The sequence below is a fragment of the Bos indicus genome, chromosome 8 (assembly GCF_029378745.1).
Source record: "Bos indicus isolate NIAB-ARS_2022 breed Sahiwal x Tharparkar chromosome 8, NIAB-ARS_B.indTharparkar_mat_pri_1.0, whole genome shotgun sequence".
Classification (NCBI taxonomy): Eukaryota; Metazoa; Chordata; class Mammalia; order Artiodactyla; family Bovidae; genus Bos; species Bos indicus.
Genome location: NC_091767.1, coordinates 76,349,600 through 76,370,286, shown reverse-complemented (window position 1 = coordinate 76,370,286; position 20,687 = coordinate 76,349,600). Strand labels below are relative to the sequence as shown.

The 20,687-nt window shown below is 38.9% G+C and overlaps 1 long non-coding RNA gene across 5 annotated transcripts in view; it reads right to left on the bottom strand.

Moving 5' to 3' along the window:
• Nucleotides 1-20,687, bottom strand: part of LOC139184599 (uncharacterized) — a 105,879-nt gene that overhangs the window by 69,009 nt on the left and 16,183 nt on the right. The gene's annotated exons all lie outside the window — the stretch shown is intronic.

Here is a 20,687-nt window from a genome sequence, read left to right as displayed (position 1 = left end):
CCCTGGGAGACAGGAGGCTTTGCATAGGGACAGCACTACAACCTGTGGTGCGAGGCCAGCTTGCCACTTGGTCCCTGGAGCCCATCTCTGAAGCATCAGCACAGATATTTTTTTAAAGCGCTTTACAGTTAATTAACCCTCACAATAATCCTATTAAGCAGGAACTATTATTACTCTTTTAAATTAAAATTTTAAAACTTGGGGAGGAGCTAAGATGGCAGAGGAATAGGACGGGGAGACTGGTTTCTCCCCCACAAATTCATCAAAAGAACATTTAAATGCCGAGTAAATTCCACAAAACAACTTCTGAAAGCCGGCAGAGGACATCAGGCACCCAGAAAAGAAGCCCATTGTCTTCAAAAGGAGGTAGGAAAAAATATAAGACAAAAAAAGAGACAAAAGAGGGAGGCACGGAGCTCCGTCCCAGGAAGGGAGTCTTAAAAAGAGAGAAGTTTCCGAACACCAGGAAACACTCTCATTGCTGAGTCTGTGCGGAGCCTTGGAAGCACAGAGGGCAACATAACAGGGAGGAAAAATAAACAATTAAAACCCACAGATTACGAGCCCAACAGTAACTCCCCCAGCGGAGAAGCTGCGCAGATGCCTGTACCCGCCACTAGCAAGCGAGGGCTGGGCAGGGAGGCGCGGGCTGCATCGCTTAGAGTAAGGAGCTGGCCTGAAGCCCTGAGCGCTATCTGAGTGAACTAACTTGGGCTAGCAAACCAGACTGTGGGATAACTACCACGCGAAAAGCTAGCCCTAACCTAAGACAACGCCAGGCCCACGCACAGAACAAAGGACTGAACAGAGATAGCCGGCTGCAGACCATCCCCCTCCGGTGACAGGCAGCCAGAGCTGGAAGGGGGCAATCGCAGCCCCCAAAAGACATTATCTACAAAACTGTAAGCAGGCTTCTTTGCTAACTAAGACTTCTTGGGGTTCTGGATGGTCAACATCCGCCTGAGAAGGTGTGCCGGTTGTACACCCAGAAAACCGAGCGGCGGGGAGGTGATAAATCGCAGCGACCACGCTCACCAAATACCTCATCACCTGAGCTGCTCCGACCTGGGAAGAGCACAAAATGCAGGCCCACCAAACCCTGACTCCAGGGAACTCCTGACTCCAAGGAACATTAATTGACAGGAGCTCATCAAACGCCTCCATACCTACACTGAAACCAAGCACCACACAAGGGCCAACAAGTTCCAGAGCAAGACATACCTAGCAAATTCTCCAGCAACACAGGAACACAGCCCTGAGCTCCAAGATACAGGCTGCCCAAAGTCACCCCAAAACCATAGACATCTCATACCTCATTACTGGACACTTCATTGCACTCCAGAGAGAAGAAATCCAGAACCACCCACCAGAACACCGACACAAGCTTCCCTAACCAAGAAACCTTGACAAGCCACCTGTACAAACCCACACACAGCGAGGAAATCACCACAATAAAGAGAACTCTACAAACTGCCAGAATACAGAAAGGACACCCCAAACTCAGCAATTTAAACAAGATGAAGAGACAGAGGAATACCCAGCAGGTAAAGGAACAGGATAAATGCCCACCAAACCAAACAAAAGAGAAGAGATAGGGAATCTACCTGATAAAGAATTCCGAATAATGATAGTGAAATTGATCCAAAATCTTGAAATCAAAATGGAATCACAGATAAATAGCCTGGAGACAAGGATTGAGAAGATGCAAGAAAGGTTTAACAAGGACCTAGAAGAAATAAAAGAGTCAATATATAATGAATAATGCAATAAATGACATCAAAAACACTCTGGAGGCAACAAATAGTAGAATAATAGAGGCAGAAGACAGGATTAGTGAATTAGAAGATAGAATGGTAGAAATAAATGAATCAGAGAGGATAAAAGAAAAACGAATTAAAAGAAATGAGGACAATCTCAGAGACCTCCAGGACAATATTAAACGCTACAACATTCGAATCATAGGGGTTCCAGAAGAAGACAAAAAGACAGACCATGAGAAAATACTTGAGGAGATAATAGTGGAAAACTTCCCTAAAATGGGGAAGGAAATAATCACCCAAGTCCAAGAAACCCAGAGAGTCCCCAACAGGATAAACCCAAGGCGAAACAGCCCAAGACACATATTAATCAAATTAACAAAGATCAAACACAAAGAACAAATATTAAAAGCAGCAAGGGAAAAACAACAAATAACACACAAGGGAAGTCCCATAAGGATAACAGCTGATCTTTCAATAGAAACTCTTCAAGCCAGGAGGGAATGGCAAGACATACTTAAAGTGATGAAAGAAAATAACCTACAGCCCAGATTATTTTACCCAGCAAGGATCTCATTCAAATATGAAGGAGAAATCAAAAGCTTTTCAGACAAGCAAAAGCTGAGAGAATTCAGCACCACCAAACCAGCTCTGCAACAAATACTAAAGGATATTCTCTAGACAGGAAACACAAAAAGGGTGTATAAACTCGAACCCAAAACAATAAAGTAAATGGCAACGGGATCATACTTATCAGTAATTACCTTAAATGTAAATGGGTTGAATGCCCCAACCAAAAGACAAAGACTGGCTGAATGGATACAAAAACAAGACCCCTACATATATTGTCTATAAGAGACCCACCTCAAAACAGGGGACATATACACACTCAAAGTGAAGGGCTGGAAAAAGATTTTCCATGCAAATAGGGACCAAAAGAAAGCAGGAGTAGCAATACTCATATCAGATAAAATAGACTTTAAAACAAAGGCTGTGAAAAGAGACAAAGATGGTCACTACATAATGATCAAAGGATCAATCCAAGAAAAAGATATAACAATTATAAATATACATGCACCCAACACGGGAGCACCACAATATGTAAGACAAATGCTAACAAGTATGAAAGGGGAAATTAACAATAACACAATAATAGTGGGAGACTTTAATACCCCACTCACACCTATGGATAGATCAACTAAACAGAAAATTAACAAGGAAACACAAACTTTAAAAGATATAATAGACCAGTTGGACCTAATTGATATCTATAGGACATTTCATCCCAAAACAATGAATTTCACCTTTTTCTCAAGCGCACATGGAACCTTCTCCAGGATAGATCACATCCTGGGCCATAAATCTAGCCTTGGTAAATTCAAAAAAATTGAAATCATTCCAAGCATCTTTTCTGACCACAGTGCAGTAATATTAGATCTCAACTACAGGAGAAAAACTATTAAAAATTCCAACATATGGAGGCTGAACAACACCCTGCGGAAAAAACAACAAATCACAGAAGAAATCAAAAAAGAAATTAAAATTTGCATAGAAACAAATGAAAATGAAAACACAACAACCCAAAACCTGTGGGACACTGTAAAAGCAGTCCTAAGGGGAAAGTTCATAGCAATACAGGCATACCTCAAGAAACAAGAAAAAAGTCAAATAAATAACCTAACTCTACACCTAAAGCAACTAGAAAAGGAAGAAATTAAGAACCCCAGGGTTAGTAGAAGGAAAGAAATCTTAAAAATTAGGGCAGAAATAAATGCAAAACATAACAGACCATAGCAAAAAATCAACAAAGCCAAAAGCTGGTTCTTTGAAAGGATAAACAAAATTGACAAACCATTAGCCAGACTCATCAAGATACAAAGCGAGAAAAATCAAATCAATAAAATTAGAAATGAAAATGGAGAGATCACAACAGACAACACAAAAATACAAAGGATCATAAGAGACTATTATCAGCAATTACATGCCAATAAAATGGACAACGTGGAAGAAATGGACAAATTCCTAGAAAAGTACAACTTTCCAAAACTGGACCAGGAAGAAATAGAAAATCTTAACAGACCCATCACAAGCACGGAAATTGAAATCAGAAGTCTTCCAGCAAACAAAAGCCCAGGTCCAGACGGCTTAACAGTTGAATTCTACCAAAAATTTAGAGAAGAGCTAACACCTATCCTATTCAAACTCTACCTTCCTCTGCAATTTTCTGGAAAACTTCCAAACTCATTCTACAAGGCCACCATCACCCTAATACCAAAACCTGACAAAGATGCCACAAAAAAAGAAAACTACAGGCCAATATCACTGATGAACATAGATGCAAAAATCCTTAACAAAATTCTAGCAATCAGAATCCAACAACACATTAAAAAGATCATACACCATGACCAAGTGGGCTTTATCCCAGGGATGCAAGGATTCTTCAATATCCACAAATCAATCAATGTAATACACCACATTAACAAATTGAAAAATAAAAACCATATGATTATCTCAATAGATGCAGAGAAAGCCTTTGACAAAATTCAACATCCATTTATGATAAAAACTCTCCAGAAAGCAGGAATAGAAGGAACATACCTCAACATAATAAAAGCTATATATGACAAACCCACAGCAAACATTATCCTCAATGGTGAAAAATTGAAAGCACTTCCCCTAAAGTCAGGAACAAGACAAGGGTGCCCACTTTCACCATTACCATTCAACATAGTTTTGGAAGTTTTGACCAGAGCAATCAGAGCAGAAAAAGAAATAAAAGGAATCCAAATTGGAAAAGAAGAAGTAAAACTCTCACTGTTTGCAGATGACATGATCCTCTACATAGAAAACCCTAAAGTCTCCACCAGAAAATTACTAGAACTAATCAATGAATATAGTAAAGTTGCAGGATATAAAATCAACACACAGAAATCCCTTGCATTCCTATACACTAATAATGAGAAAATAGAAAGAGAAATTAAGGAAACAATTCCATTCACCATTGCAACGAAAAGAATAAAATACTTAGGAATAAATCTACCTAAAGAAACTAAAGACCTATATATCAGATCAGATCAGTCGCTCAGTCGTGTCCGACTCTTTGCAACTCCATGAATCGCAGCACGCCAGGCCTCCCTGTCTATCACCAACTCCTGGAGATCACTCAGACTCACGTCCATCGAGTCAGTGATGCCATCCAGCCATCTCATCCTCTGTTGTCCCCTTCTCCTCCTGCTCCCAATCCCTCCCAGCATCAGAGTCTTTTCCAATGAGTCAACTCTTTGCATGAGGTGGCCAAAGTACTGGAGTTTCAGCTTTAGCATCATTCCTTCCAAAGAAATCCCAGGGCTGATCTCCTTCAGAATGGACTGGTTGGATCTCCTTGCAGTCCAAGGGACTCTCAAGAGTCTTCTCTAACACCACAGTTCAAAAGCATCAATTCTGCAGCGCTCAGCCTTCTTCACAGTCCAACTCTCATATCCATACATGACCACCGGAAAAACCATAGCCTTGACTAGACGAACCTTTGTTGGCAAAGTAATGTCTTTGCTTTTGAATATGCTATCTAGTTGGTCATAACTTTCCTTCCAAGGAGTAAGCGTCTTTTAATTTCATGGCTGCAGTCACCATCTGTAGTGATAATTTCATAATTTGTATGGAAATACAAGAAACCTCGAATAGCCAAAGCAATCTTGAGAAAGAAGAATGGGACTGGAGGAATCACCTGCGTGACTTCAGGCTCTACTACAAAGCCACAGTCATCAAGACAGTATGGTACTGGCACAAAGACAGAAATATAGATCAATGGAACAAAACAGAAAGCCCAGAGATAAATCCACGCACCTATGGACACCTTATCTTTGACAAAGGAGGCAAGAATATACAATGGAGAAAAGACAATTTCTTTAACAAGTGGTGCTGGGAAACCTGGTCAACCACTTGTAAAAGAATGAAACTAGAACACTTTCTAACACCATACACAAAAATAAACTCAAAATGGATTAAAGATCTAAAGGTAAAACCAGAAACTATAAAACTCCTAGAGGAGAACATAGGCAAAACACTCTCCGACATACATCACAGCAGGATCCTCTGTGACCCACCTCCCAGAATATTGGAAATAAAAGCAAAAATAAACAAATGGGACCTAATTAAAAGCTTCTGCACAACAAAGGAAACTATAAGCAAGGTGAAAAGACAGCATTCAGAATGGGAGAAAATAATAGCAAATGAAGCAACTGACAAACAACTAATCTCAAAAATATACAAGCAACTCCTACAGCTCAAAGCCAGAAAAGTAAATGACCCAATCAAAAAATGGGCCAAAGAACTAAATAGACATTTCTCCAAAGAAGACATAAGATGGCTAACAAACACATGAAAAGATGCTCAACATCACTCATTATCAGAGAAATGCAAATCAAAACCACTATGAGGTACCATTTCACGCCAGTCAGAATGGCTGCAATCCAAAAGTCTACAAGCAATAAATGCTGAAGAGGGTGTGGAAGAAAGGGAACCCTCTTACACTGTTGGTGGGAATGCAAACTAGTACAGCCACTATGGAGAACAGTGTGGAGATTCCTTAAAAAAACTGGAAATAGAACTGCCTTATGATCCAGCAATCCCACTGCTGGGCATACACACTGAGGAAACCAGAAAGGAAAGAGACACATGTACCCCAATGTTCATCGCAGCACTGTCTATAATAGCCAGGACATGGAAGCAACCTAGATGTCCATCAGCAGATGAATGGATAAGAAAGCTGTGGTACATATACACAATGGAGTATTACTCAGACATTAAAAAGAATACATTTGAATCAGTTCTAATGAGGTGGATGAAACTGGAGCCTATTATACAGAGTGAAGTAAGCCAGAAATAAAAACACCAATACAGTATACTAACGCATATATATGGAATTTAGAAAGATGGTAACAATAACCCTGTATACGAGATAGCAAAAGAGACACTGATGTATAGAACAGTATTTTGGACTCTGTGGGAGAGGGAGAGGGTGGGATGATTTGGGAGAATGGGATTGAGACATGTATAATATCATACATGAAATGAGTCGCCAGTCCAGGTTCAATGCATGATACTGGATGCTTGGGGCTGCTGCACTGGGATGACCCAGAGGGATGGTTCAGGGAGGGAGGAGGGAGGATGGTTCAGGATGGGAACATGTGTATACCTGTGGCAGATTCATGCTCATATATGGCAAACCAATACAATATTGTAAAGTTAAAAAATAAAATAAAAAATAAATAAAATTTTAAAACTGAAGTATAGTTCACATACAACATTATGTTATTTTCAGGGGTACAAAATAATGATTTGATATGTGTACATACTACAAATGATCACAATAATTCTAATTGATTTTGTCACCATACATGATTTTTTTTCTTGGATTGGCCCAGGTATTAACTCTGGTCTGAGTGATGGGACAAAAGACCTGCCACTTAGGTCGTATACTTTGTCATTAACTAATTATAACATAAAAGTGTATACATGGATATTGCAATAAATTAGATCAGAGACTAATTAGGAGTTTTCAAAGAATTTACAGTCACTGGTATTGAAAATCACTGAACATTGCAAAATAAATATCCAAAGGCTTGGAAATAGAAATTAAATTTAAAGATCCTCACATTTCACCGAAAATGACACTATTTTCATTTAAAAAAAAAAAAACCACCTTGCATGGGCTGGCTACTAACGGATAAGTGTAACATAATTTTTTCTTGTGACTGAAGATATAATATTAGAACGCATAAACAGGCATTTTAAATTCCATACAAATCATGAAACCACTTTTAGATTCTCGTACAATCTCTGCAAGTTATAGGAAAGGTCAGAAAAAACAGGAAAATACCATTATATATATTAACATTTAAACCTATAATCAAACTTACAAAAAACTGATTTGCGGGAAAAGTTAAAACATTTCAGAAAAAATTTTCTAGAAGAACCACCAGTTCTAAGAGATATTTGAATTTCTATTTCAAAATAACGGATCAGAACTATTGTAAAGTTGTTAAAGCCTATGAAATACTCGTAAAAGTACCAATAACAGTTGCATCAACAGAGATCCTTTTCAAAATTAAAAGTTATCAAAAATTACTTGTGATCTTGCATTTGTTAAAAGCTATGATGTTACTTTCAATTATATCAACTGAAAATGAAGTTGCTAAAATAAGTTTTAATGGTTTAATAAATGAATTTGCAGAAAAGTGAAGCTTAAAAAATTATGTTGCAAACAAGATATATTTATATTGATATATAAAGGGCACTGTTATTTTATTATATGAAATCATGGCACCAAACTATTATTTTCCACAATTTGTAATATTACTTGTTAAAATACATAAATGTTGTTACTCATCTCACTTGTTTTATAATAAAATGTTTTTAAAAGAAAAACTTTTATATTTTGTGACTCCAACTACACTTTCCCCCTGTGTTTTGAACAAGGGGCTCCACATTATAATTTCACACTGAGCCCAGCAAATGTGGGCTCACTGAATTGACATATTGACAAATATGTCACTGAACTTGACTGTGTTAAAACAATGGAGGGAGGAAACATTGGAAGAGAATCCTTTAATGACTAGAACTGAGGTCTAGATTTTAAGTGTGAAAATCAAATGCACATGGGCTAATTTTTCCTTTTCTTTGAAGAATTTAAAACCATCTAAAGATAAAGAGTCTATCTTACAGATAACATTTTCTCTTCCTTTATAAAGAAGGGAGGGAGGTATCTTTTTGCTAATATTTTTATTTTCTCAAACTTTGGTGACTAGATTGGGTTAAATACAGTGGCTCTAAGTGAAGGAGAATGTGTAAAAGTTAAAATCAGTATCTAGGATTTAATGAAGCCTTTTCTGTATAATTGAGAAAGTAAATGATCCTAATTACAGTGTGACAAATCTTCTGCAGGTCAGGTCATTACTAATTCTTTGTTTTAAATAAAATTTAAATAATAGCTAGCTGAATTGATGAAAGCAAAAACTGATTCTCTGAAAAGAATCAATAAAATCAGTACGCTTCTAGACATGCTAACTAAAAAAGAGAGGAAGAGAGAATATGCAAATTACTACTATCAGAATCTGTGGACTAAATAACTAATATCAGAATTACTAATATCAATCTGTGGACATTGAAAAGATAACAAAATACTATGAACAACACCATGCCCACAAATTAAAGTAGATGAAATAGACAAATTTCTTGAAAGACACAACCTGCTAAAAATCACAAAAAAATAATCTGAGTAGGCCTGTATTTATTAAAGAAATCAAATAACTAACTAATAACTTTCCAAAAGCGAAAGCACCTGGTCCAGATAGGTTCATTGATGAATTCTACCAAAAGTTTAATTAAGAAATTACATTAATTCTCTACAATCTCTCTCTGAGTTTAGAAGCAAAAGGAATAAGTCCTAAATCATTTTATGTGGTCAGAATCACTCTGATACCAAAACCAAAGGTATTGTAAAAAAACTACTCACCAATCTCTCTCATGAGCACAGATATAAAAACCATCAACAAAATATTAGCAAACTTAATGTAACAATGTATAAAAAGAACTTTATACAAGGGAGATTTATCCTCATTATGGAAAGCTGGCTCAACATCCAAAATAATATAATCTATCACATCAATAGGCAAAAAAAAAAAAATCACAGTCGTATTAATAGATGCAGAAAAAAATTTTTAACAAAATTCAACACTCATTAATGATTAAAACTCTCAGAAAACTAGAGGGGAACCTCAATTTGACGAAGAATAGATATAAAGAATCTATAACTAACATCATACTTAACGGTGAAAAACTTGAAGCTTTCCCACTGAGATCAGGTGCTAGGCAAGATTATCCCCTCTCAGCACTCCTTTTCAACATCATACTGACAGTTCTAGCCAATGCAGTAAGACACAGAAAAGAAATACAAAGTATACAGATTTGGAAGGAAGACATAAAACTGTCTTTGTTCTCAGGTGACATGATAGTCTATGTAAAAAAAAAAAAAAAAAAATCCTGAAGAATAGCCAAAATCCCTCCTGGAAGTAATAGACAATTATAGCAAGAAAGCAGGATACAGATTAATATACAAGTTGATTGCTTTCTTATATTATCAGTGGACAAATTGAACTTGAAATTTAAAATACATTTTTAATTTACATTGTGCTGTGCTCAGTGGCTCAGTCATATCTGACTCTTTGAGACCCTATGGACTGTAGACCACCAGGCTCCTCTATCTATGGAATTTTCAAGGCAAGAATACTGGAGTGGGTTGCCATTTCAGAGGTTGCCTACTCCAGAGGATCTTCCCAACCCAGGGAACAAACCTGCATCTCTTGCATCTCCTGCATTGGTAGGCAGATTCTTTACCACATAGATGATATGTGAGGAAAATTAACAAACTCTGATGAATGGAATCAAGGAAAAAAATTAAATAAATGGGGAGATATTCCATGTTTATGGATGCTGCTGCTGCTGCTGCTGCTGCTGCTAAGTCGCTTCAGTCGGGTCCGACTCTGTGCGACCCCATAGACGGCAGCCCACCAGGCTTCCCCATCCCTGGGATTCTCCAGGCAAGAACACTGGAGTGGGTTGCCATTTCCTTCTCCAATGCATGAAAGTGAAAAGTGAAAGTGAAGTCACTCAGTCCTGTCCGACTCTAGCAACCCCATGGACTGCAGCCTACCAGGCTTCTCCATCCATGGGATTTTCCAGGCAAAAGTACTGGGGTGGGGTGCCATTGCCTTCTCCATGTTTATGGATAGGAACACTCAATTTTGTCAATGTATAAATTCTCCCCAACTTGATTTATAGATTCAGTCAAAATCCCAGCAAGTTATTTCATGATATTGACAAACTTATTATGAAGATTATATGGAGAGGGCGATCAGATCAGTTGCTCAGTCACGTCCGACTCTTTGCGACCCCATGAATCGCAGCACGCCAGGCCTCCCTGTCCATCACCAACTCCTGGAGTTCACTGAGACTCATGTCCATCGAGTCAATGATGCCATCCAGCCATCTCATCCTCTGGCGTCCCCTTCTCCTCCTGACCCCAATCCCTCCCAGCATCAGAGTCTTTTCCAATGAGTCAACTCTTCGCATGAGGTGGCCAATGTACTAGAGTTTCAGCTTTAGCATCGTTCCTTCCAAAGAAATCCCAGGGCTGATCTCCTTCAGAATGGACTGGTTGGATCTCCTTGCAGTCCAAGGGACTCTCAAGAGTCTTCTCCAACACCACAGTTCAAAAGCATCGATTCTTCGGCGCTCAGCCTTCTTCACAGTCCAACTCTCACATCCATACATGACCACTGGAAAAACCATAGCCTTGACTAGACGAACCTTTGTTGGCAAAATATGCTATCTAGTTGGTCATAACTTTCCTTCCAAGGAGTAAGCGTCTTTTAATTTCATGGCTGCAGTCACCATCTGTAGTGATTTTGGAGCCCAGAAAAATAAAGTCTGACACTGTTTCCACTGTTTCTCCATCTATTTCCCATGAAGTGATGGGACCGGATGCCATGATCTTCTGAATGTTGAGCTTTAAGCCAACTTTTTCACTCTCCACTTTCACTTTCATCAAGAGGCTTTTTAGTTCCTCTTCACTTTCTGCCATAAGGGTGGTGTCATCTGCATATCTGAGGTTATTGATATTTCTCCTGGCAATCTTGATTCCAGTTTGTGTTTCTTCCAGTCCAGCATTTAAGACCCAGAATAGTCAATACACTATAGAAGCAGACGAAAAAACTTGGCTGGCTGATACTACCTGAGTTCAACTCTTACTATAAAGCTATGGTAATTAAGACTATTTGGTACTGGTGAAAGAATAGACAAGGGGATTAATGGAATAGAACAGAGAGACCCAAAATAGAACCAAATAAATTCACTTAAACTTCTCTTTGACAAAGCTAAGACAATACAGTAGAGCAAAGACAATCTTTTTAACAAATAGTGCAGGAACAATAGGACATCCACTTGCAAAAAAGAACCTAGGCAGAGAATATACACTGTTTACAAAAATTAACTCAAAATATAAATCAGCTCCTGCTGTTAAGTCACTTCAGTCACGTCCGACTCTGTGCGACCCCATAGACGGCAGTCCACCAGGCTCCCCCGCCCCTGGGATTCTCCAGGCAAGAACACTGGAGTGGGTTGCCATTTCCTTCTCCAATGCATGAAAGTGAAAAGTGAAAGGGAAGTCGCTCAGTCATGTCCGACTCTTTGCGACCCCATGGACTGAAGCCTACCAGGCTCCTCCACCCATGGGATTTTCCAGGCAAGAGTACTGGAGTGGGGTGCCATTGTCTTCTCCGATAAATCAGCTATATTTCAACAAAATAAATTTTTAAAAATTAACTCAAAATGGACCACAAACCAATATAAAACACTAGAAGACAACACAGGAGAAAACCTACATGAAATTGGGTAATATGGTGATGACTTTGGATACAATACCCAAGGCACAATCCAGGAAAAAAATCCAACCAGTCCATCCTAAAGGAGATCAGTCCTGGGTGTTCACTGGAAGGACTGATGCTGAAGCTGAAACTCCTATACTTTGGCCACCTGATGCGAAGAGCTGACTCATTTGAAAAGACTCTGATGCTGGGAGGGATTGGGGGCAGGAGGAGAAGGGGACGACAGAGGATGAGATGGCTGGATGGCATCACTGACTCGATGGACGTGAGTCTGAGTGAACTCTGGGAGTTGGTGATGGACAGGGAGGCCTGGCATGCTGCGATTCATGGGGTCGCAAAGAGTCGGACAAGACTGAGCGACTGAACTGAACTGAATAGTGTATGGTGGTATCTAACTACAGTTTTCACTGTTCATTTTCCTAATGACTAATTGTGTTAAGAATATTGTCATTCATACACCTTCCTTGGTTTAGCATGAATTCAAATCTTTCACCCATTTTTTATGAGGTTTCTTGTTTCCTAATTATTGAGTTTTGAGAGTTCTTTATACATCGTGGACATTATATATCACATATACACCTAGAAATATTTTATCCCAGTCTGTATGTTTTACTAAAAGCCCCATGAGTTATGAGTTTTTTGGTCTTACTTATGGGAACAGGCACTATTGTCTGCCTCGTGTGAGTGCGAGATACTATTTCTTCTCATCTCTTTGGTGGTTCTTCTCCAGTTATGAAATAAACTTGCTCATGCACATGTGTTGTGTTGACCATTACTCTGATGCATCCTTTAGACTCTGCAGATCTACTTCTTTGTGCCATGCTTTTTTTTTTTTTTTTTTCTGGTTTGTGTTACAAACAAAGAAACTGACACTCACAAATTTCTCAAATGCCCCATCCAAGCTCACATAGGCAGGAAGTGATAGAGCTAATATTTGGAGCCAGATCTTCCTTAGTACATAGCAGAACTTAGCAGCAGGGGTTGGGGAGAATAACTGGTTTCATTTTCAGGGTCACCTGAACAATTAATAATGAGAAGTATGAGTAGAAGGCAGTCAGCTCTCAAATAGTGAGAAGGCCTCCAGTGTTGGCTTTTGATGGTGGACAGGAGGTAATTTTCTTCAAAAGATATATGGTCAGGTAAAACTGTGAGAAATTCATTTTGCTAGAAGCTCAGTTGCAAATAATGGAAAACCTTAGTCAAGCAAAGAGGCAGAGATCAAAGGAAGCTCAGTCCTGCTCATGTAGAAAGAAATGTCTGAGAGAATAGAGGACATGCCTTTCTCTTGTCCTTAGAGCAGATGATGGCACTATTTATGGAATTCTCCCCTGAAGAACACAGACTCTCTCCTTCAAGCAAGAACTGGCATGTTTGCAAAAGGATTTATCCAAGGTTAGAGATCTCCTTTGAGGGGGAGGAGCAGGGGCAGATCATGAGGATTCCAGTGAATGGAGCAGTCTGCACCCAATTTAAATTTGATCTGGATATTACAAGCCAAACTTTTGGAAACTTAATCCTCTGGCAGGACCTGTGGCCTGGAGGCCAGAGATCTGATAGCCATGCTATTTAGAGAAGCCAAAAACCAACACAGTGGAAAAGAGGACCGACTTTTAATGTTGTCAGGCTGGGGCAGTGGACCATGCCAAGTGGCCTCTGGGATGGGCAACAGCGGGTCAGGGACAGAACTGTGAGGCTGTGTATCAGAATAACTGGATGCTTGGAGGCAACACAGAGGCGTGAAATAGTAACAGGGAGAGAAGTCATGTAGCCAGGGAATGTAGGGTGTCCCCAAAATGAGAGCTCAGTGCTGCCAGGAAGAAGGTTAGGAGTGGTCAGACCATGAAGGCAGAAAGCTTCGGGTGATGGTCAATGGGGATATTTTTATTGTGAGAAACCATAAAGCAGAACACTCTGAGAAACCTCCTGCCCAGTACCTTTGCCCCACATTGAAGGATTTGCTACTGCTAAATCACGTCAGTCATGTCCGACTCTGTGCAACCCCATAGACAGCAGTCCATCAGGCTCCATCCCTGGGATTCTCCAGGCAAGAACACTGGAGTGGGTTGCCATTTCCTTCTCCAATGCATGAAAGTGAAAAGTGCAAGTGAAGTCATGTCTGACTCTTAGCGACCCCATGGACTGCAGCCTACCAGGCTCCTCCATCCATGGGATTTTCCAGGCAAGAGTGCTGGAGTGGGTTGCCATTGCCTTCTCCAACATTGAAGGATTTAGCATTTTTCAATTTTTAAAAAAATTCAGAATTAACATTGATTATTCTTGTATAGTAGGATTGTGTGAGTAATTTTTATTTTGTTCTTTGTAACTTTCTTTTTTAAGCTTTCTTCCATGGGTTTGGATTCTTTGCATAATACTGACGATGAAAACTAGCAGTGTGAAAGCCACAAGGCGGCAAAATAAGGTGGAGCTCCTTCCAAGCCTCATTATCAGAGAACTGTCATTATCTGACCTACCTAGTGCTTCCCTGAACGACTCCCCTTGCAATCCTGTCTTGATGTGACCTGGCTCAGAGCTTGCCCTGAGAGAGAAAAGCTTTTTCCCCCAAGGACACTTGTACAATACATTTAGAGTCAATTGTTTAAAGGCTGCCTGAGGCAGTGAATAATTGTGGTAAACAACAGGCTTATTAAAAACCTGAAAAGAAAAAAAAAAAAGAAACTCTGGGGAATGAGATGCCCATTGAGCCTTTGAAAAGCTCTAATATATTACTGCTGCCAAGTCGCTTCAGTCGTGTCCAACTCTGTGCAACCCCAGAGACAGCAGCCCACCAGGCTCCCCCGTCCCTGGGATTCTCCAGGCAAGAACACTGGAGTGGGTTGCCATTTCCTTCTCCAATGCATGAAAGTGAAAGTGAAGTCGCTCAGTTGTATCCGACTCCTAGCAACCCCATGGACTACAGCCTACCAGGCTCCTCCATCCATGGGATTTTCCAGGCAAGAGTACTGGAGTGGGGTGCCATTGATATATTACTAGGAATCTAGAAAACCATGAGCTTACAGCATACACAGGGCTGTGAACATGTCCTAGAGAGATCTGAGAAAGTTCTAAATTCTCACCTAAGGCTTTTTGGCAAGCAAGAAGTGAAAGTTAAAGCAGAGCTGTCAACTGTCTGGCTGAATGTTAAAGACACACATTCATACAATCATTCACACACACACACACACACATTGTCCCTCAGCAAAAAAAAAAAAAAAAAACCTGGGAGATTGGTTACCAACATTTAGAGAAATTGTCCAATTATTAGCTGGAACTAACCTGAGCAAGCAGAGATTTCAGTAGCTGACAAAGAATACAGATTTAACATAAGTTCAGTAGAGCCACTAAATAAACAACAAACAGCAATAACAACAGACTATGAGGAGAGGGATTTCTGAATTCCAAAACTTCCACAATATATTATTTAAAATGTACATTTTTCAACAAAAAACATGGCCCATAAACAAGGGGATAAAAGGAACAAATAAACACTGACCCTGAAAGAGGTCAGATGTTTGACTTAACAGACAAAGATTTTAAATCAGCTATCTCAATCATGTCTGAATCATGCCTAAAGGACTAAATAAAAGTATGAGATTAATGTCTTTCCTAAATATCATCAGTAGAGATATAAATTATAAAATGAACTAAACAGAAAATTTGGATTTGAAAAATACAATAACTGAAATGAAAAAATCACTGGAGGGGCTCAAGAGCAGATCTAAACTAGCAGAAAGAATGAGTAAATTTGAAAATACGTTGAGATTAGCCAGTCTAAGAAAGAGAAATAAAAACAATAAATTTTAATACGAACAAAACCCAAGACGTCTGTGAGACACCATCAAGTATACTAACATAAAAATAATGGAATTCCCAGAAGGAAAGGAGAGAGAAAAAGAGGCAGATATTAATTGTAATCCCCGTGTGAAACCACCAAGAAAATGACTCGAAGTCATATGGAAAATAAATGATAGGGAAATTAAAACAGTCACTCGAAAATAAATATTTAGTACAAAGAGATGGTAGTAATGGAAGAAGAGAGAAACAAAAGACAAAAGACATACAGAATGCAAACAGAAACATGTCAATGCAAATATTTTCAGAAATTATATTGTGTTAGTGAACCAAACACTCCAATTAAGAGATAGATATTGACAGAATTACCCAACTATATGCTGTAAACAGGGTACCACAATTAGATATCAGTAACTAAAGGAAATATGATATTCACCAACATGTGAAAATTAAACATACTTTTAAACAACCAGTAGAGCAAATAAGAAATCATAAGGGAAATTAGAAAATACACTGGGATGAATGAAAACAAAAACACAACATATCAAAACTTATGGAGTACAATAAAAGCAGTGATCAGAGAGAAATTTACAGTTGTAAATGCCTATGTTAAAAAAAGAAGAGCTTTTAAATAAATAACGTACTTTCCACCTTCATAACGAGAAGAAAATAGAGCAAAAGTAAATACAAGCAGCAGAACTGAAGAGATAATAAATATTAGAGCAGGAATTGAGAATAGATAAATGATAGAGAAAATTAATAAAAACAAAAGTTAGTTATTTGAAAAGGTAAGACTGACAATTTTCTTAGCTAAAGTGACAAGAAAAGAGATACTCAAATTACTAAAATCAGGAATTAAAGATACTATTTCTGACCTTAAAAACATAGAAACGATTGAAGGGGAATACTATGAATAATTGTATGCCAACAGATTAGATAATGTGGTCACAATGGGTAAATTTCTAGAAAGAAAGAAACTACCAAAACTGATCAAAAAGGAACAGAATAAATGAATAGGTCTATAGCAAATAAAGAGATTGAATTGATAATCAAAGACCTCCCACAAAGAAAGACCGGGCTTCACTGGTTCATTCTACCAAATATCTTAAGAAGAGTTCATACTAATATTTAAGAAGTTTTTGTAAAAAAAAAAAAAAATATGAGTAAAGAACACTCCCAAATCATTAGCCTGGTACCAAAACAAAGAAATCATGAGAAAACTACAGACAAATACCACTTATGAATAGATGTAAAGCTCCTCAACAAAATATAGGCAGAGAGACTCCAGCAACATATAAAAAGGGTAATACACTATGACCAAGTGGGATTTATTCTAGGAATGCAATGTTAATTCAATATAAGAAAAGAAATCAATATAATACACCATATTAATAAAGAACAAAAATTATGATCATTTCAATAGATATGGAGAAAGTACAAGCATACCTCATTTTACCATGCTTCACTTTACCACACTTCAAGATACTGTTGTGTTGTTTGTTTGTTTGTTTAACAAGCTGAGGGTTTGTGACAACTCCATGTTGAGCAAGTCTATCAGCACCACTTTTCCAACAGCATTTGCTCACTTCATATCTGTGCCACATTCTGGCAATTCTTGCAATATTTCAAACTTTTTCAACATTATAGTATTAGTTATGGTGATCCATTATCAGTGATGTTACTATTGTAATTGTTTTGGGGTACCACAAACCACACCCATACGAGATGGAGAACTTACCAGATGTGTGTTCTGACTGCCCCACTGACCAGATGTTTCCCATCTCTCTCCCTCTCTTTGGGCTTCCCTATTTCTTGAGACACAACAATATCGAAATTAAACAAATTAACAACCTTATAATTGGCCTCTACATCTCTCTCACTTTAAATAAAAAACTAGAAATGATTCAGTTCAGTGAGAAAGGTATGTCTAGAGCTGAGAGAGGCCACAAGCTAGGCCTCTTGCCCCAAACAGTTAGCCAAGTTATGAATGCAAAGGAAAAGTTCTCAAAGGAAATTAAAGGGCTTTTAGAGTGAACACACAAATGGTATGAAAGTTTAGCAGCCTTACTGCTGATGTGGTGAAAGTTTCAGTGGTCTGCATAGAAGATCCAACCAGCCACAACATTCTCTTGAGCCAAAGCCTAATCCAGAACAAGGCCCTAACTCTCTTCAATTCTATGAAGGCTGAGAGAGGTAAGGAAGCTGCAGAAGAAATGTCTGAAGCTAGCAGAGGTTTGTTCATGAGATTTAGCGGGAGAAGCCATCTCTATAACAGATAGTGCAAGGTCCAGTAGCAAGTGCTAGAGTAGAAGCTGCAGTAAGTTGTCCAGAAGATCTAGCTAAGATAATATATGAAAGTGCCTAAAAAATAAATTTTCAGTGTAGACAAAACAGCCTTCTATTGCAAGATTCCATCAAGGATTTTCATAGCTAGAGAGAAGTCAACGTCTGGTTATGAAGCTTCAAAGGACAGGCTGACTCTCTTATTAGGGGCTAATGCAGCTAGTAACGTTAAGTTGAAGTCAGTGCTTATTTACCATTCCAAAACTCTTAGCACCTTTAAAAATTATGTTCAATCTCCTCTGCTTGTACCCTATCAATTAAACAATAAAGCCTCTATGACAGCACATTTGCTTACAACATGGTTTGCTGAATATTTTCAGCCCACTATGGATATCGCAAAAGACTGCCTTCAAAATTTTACTGCTCACTGACAATGCATCTGGTCACCCAAGAATTCTGACAGAGATGTACAATGAGATTAATGTTTTCATGCCTGCACTCATCTCACACACTAGTAAAGTAATGGTCAAAATTCTCCAAGCCAGGCTTCAGCAATATGTGAACCGTGAACTTCCTGATGTTCAAGCTGGTTTTAGAAAAGGCAGAGAAACCAGAGATCAAATTGCCAACATTCGCTGGATCATCGAAAAAGCAAGAGAGTTCCAGAAAAACTTCTATTTCTGCTTTATTGACTATGCCAAAGCCTTTGACTGTGTGGATCACAATAAACTGTGGAAAATTCTGAAAGAGATGGGAATACCAGACCACCTGACCTGCCTCTTGAGAAACCTATATGCAGGTCAGGAAGCACCAGTTAGAACTGGACATGGAACAGACTGGTTTCAAATAGGAAAAGGAATACGTCAAGGCTGTATATCGTCACCCTGTTTATTTAACTTATATGCAGAGTACATCATGAGAAACACTGGGCTGGAAGAAGCACAAGCTGGAATCAAGATTGCCAGGATAATATCAATAACCTCAGATATGCAGATGACACCACCCTTATGGCAGAAAGTGAAGAGAAAGAGTGGAAACAGTGTCAGACTTTATTTTGGGGGGCTCCAAAATCACTGCAGATGGTGATTGCAGCCATGAAATTAAAAGACGCTTACTCCTTGGAAGGAAAGTTATGACCAACCTAGATAGCATATTCAAAAGCAGAGACGTTACTTTGCCAACAAAGGTTCGTCTAGTCAAGGCTATGGTTTTTCTACTGGTCATGTATGGATGTGAGAGTTGGACTGTGAAGAAGGCTGAGCACCAAAGAATTGATGCTTTTGAACTGTGGTGTTGGAGAAGATTCTTGAGAGTCCCTTGGACTGCAAGGAGATCCAACCAGTCCATTCTAAAGGAGATCAGCCCTGGGATTTCTTTGGAAGGAATGATGCTAAAGCTGAAACTCCAGTACTTTGGCCACCTCATGCGAAGAATTGACTCATTGGGAAAGACTCTGATGCAGGGAGGGATTGGGGGCAGGAGGAGAAGGGGACGACACAGGATGAGATGGCTGGAGGGCGTCACCGACTAGATGAACGTGAGTTTGAGTGAACTCCAGGAGATGGTGATGGACAGGGAGGCCAGGTGTGCTGTGCATTCATGGGGTCACAAAGAGTCGGACACAAATGAGCGACTGAACTGAACAGCACACACACATCCATGCTGCAGCCCATGGTTCAAGAATTTTCAAGTCTTAAGAAATACACTTCATAAAGATATAGCTGCCATTGGTAGAGATTCCTCTGATGGATCTGGCCAAAGTAAACTGAAAACCCTCTGAAAATGATTCACTATTATAGATGCCATCAAGAATGTTCATGATTCATAGGAAGAGGTCAAAGTATCGACAAAAATTTGGGAAAAATTGACTTCAACCCTCGTGGATGACTTTGAGGGGTTCAAGATTTCATGGAGAAAGTAACTACAGATGTGGTAGAAATATCAAGAGATTAGAATTAGAAGAGGAGACTGAAGATGTGCCTAAATTGCTACAATGTCATGATAAAATTTTATCATGAGGTTGGTGCTTCTTATGGACAAGCAAAGCAAGTGGCTTCTTGAGATGAAATCTACTTCTGGTGAAGATGCTATGAGGACTGTTGAAATGACAACATAGCATTTAGAATATTACATAAACTTAGTTGATAAAGTAGCAGAAGAGTTTGAGAAGATTCACTCCAATTTTGAAAGAAGTGGGTAAAATGCTATCAAATAGCATTACATGCTACAGAGACATTGTGAAAAGAAGAGTCAATTGATGTGGCAAACTTCATTGTTGTCGTTTAAGAAACTGCCACAGCCACCCCCAGGCTTCAGCAATCACCACCCTGCTCAGTCAGAAGCCATTGACATTGAGGCAAGACCCTCCACCAGCAAAAAGATTACAACTAGCTGAGAGCTCAGATAATGGTTAGCA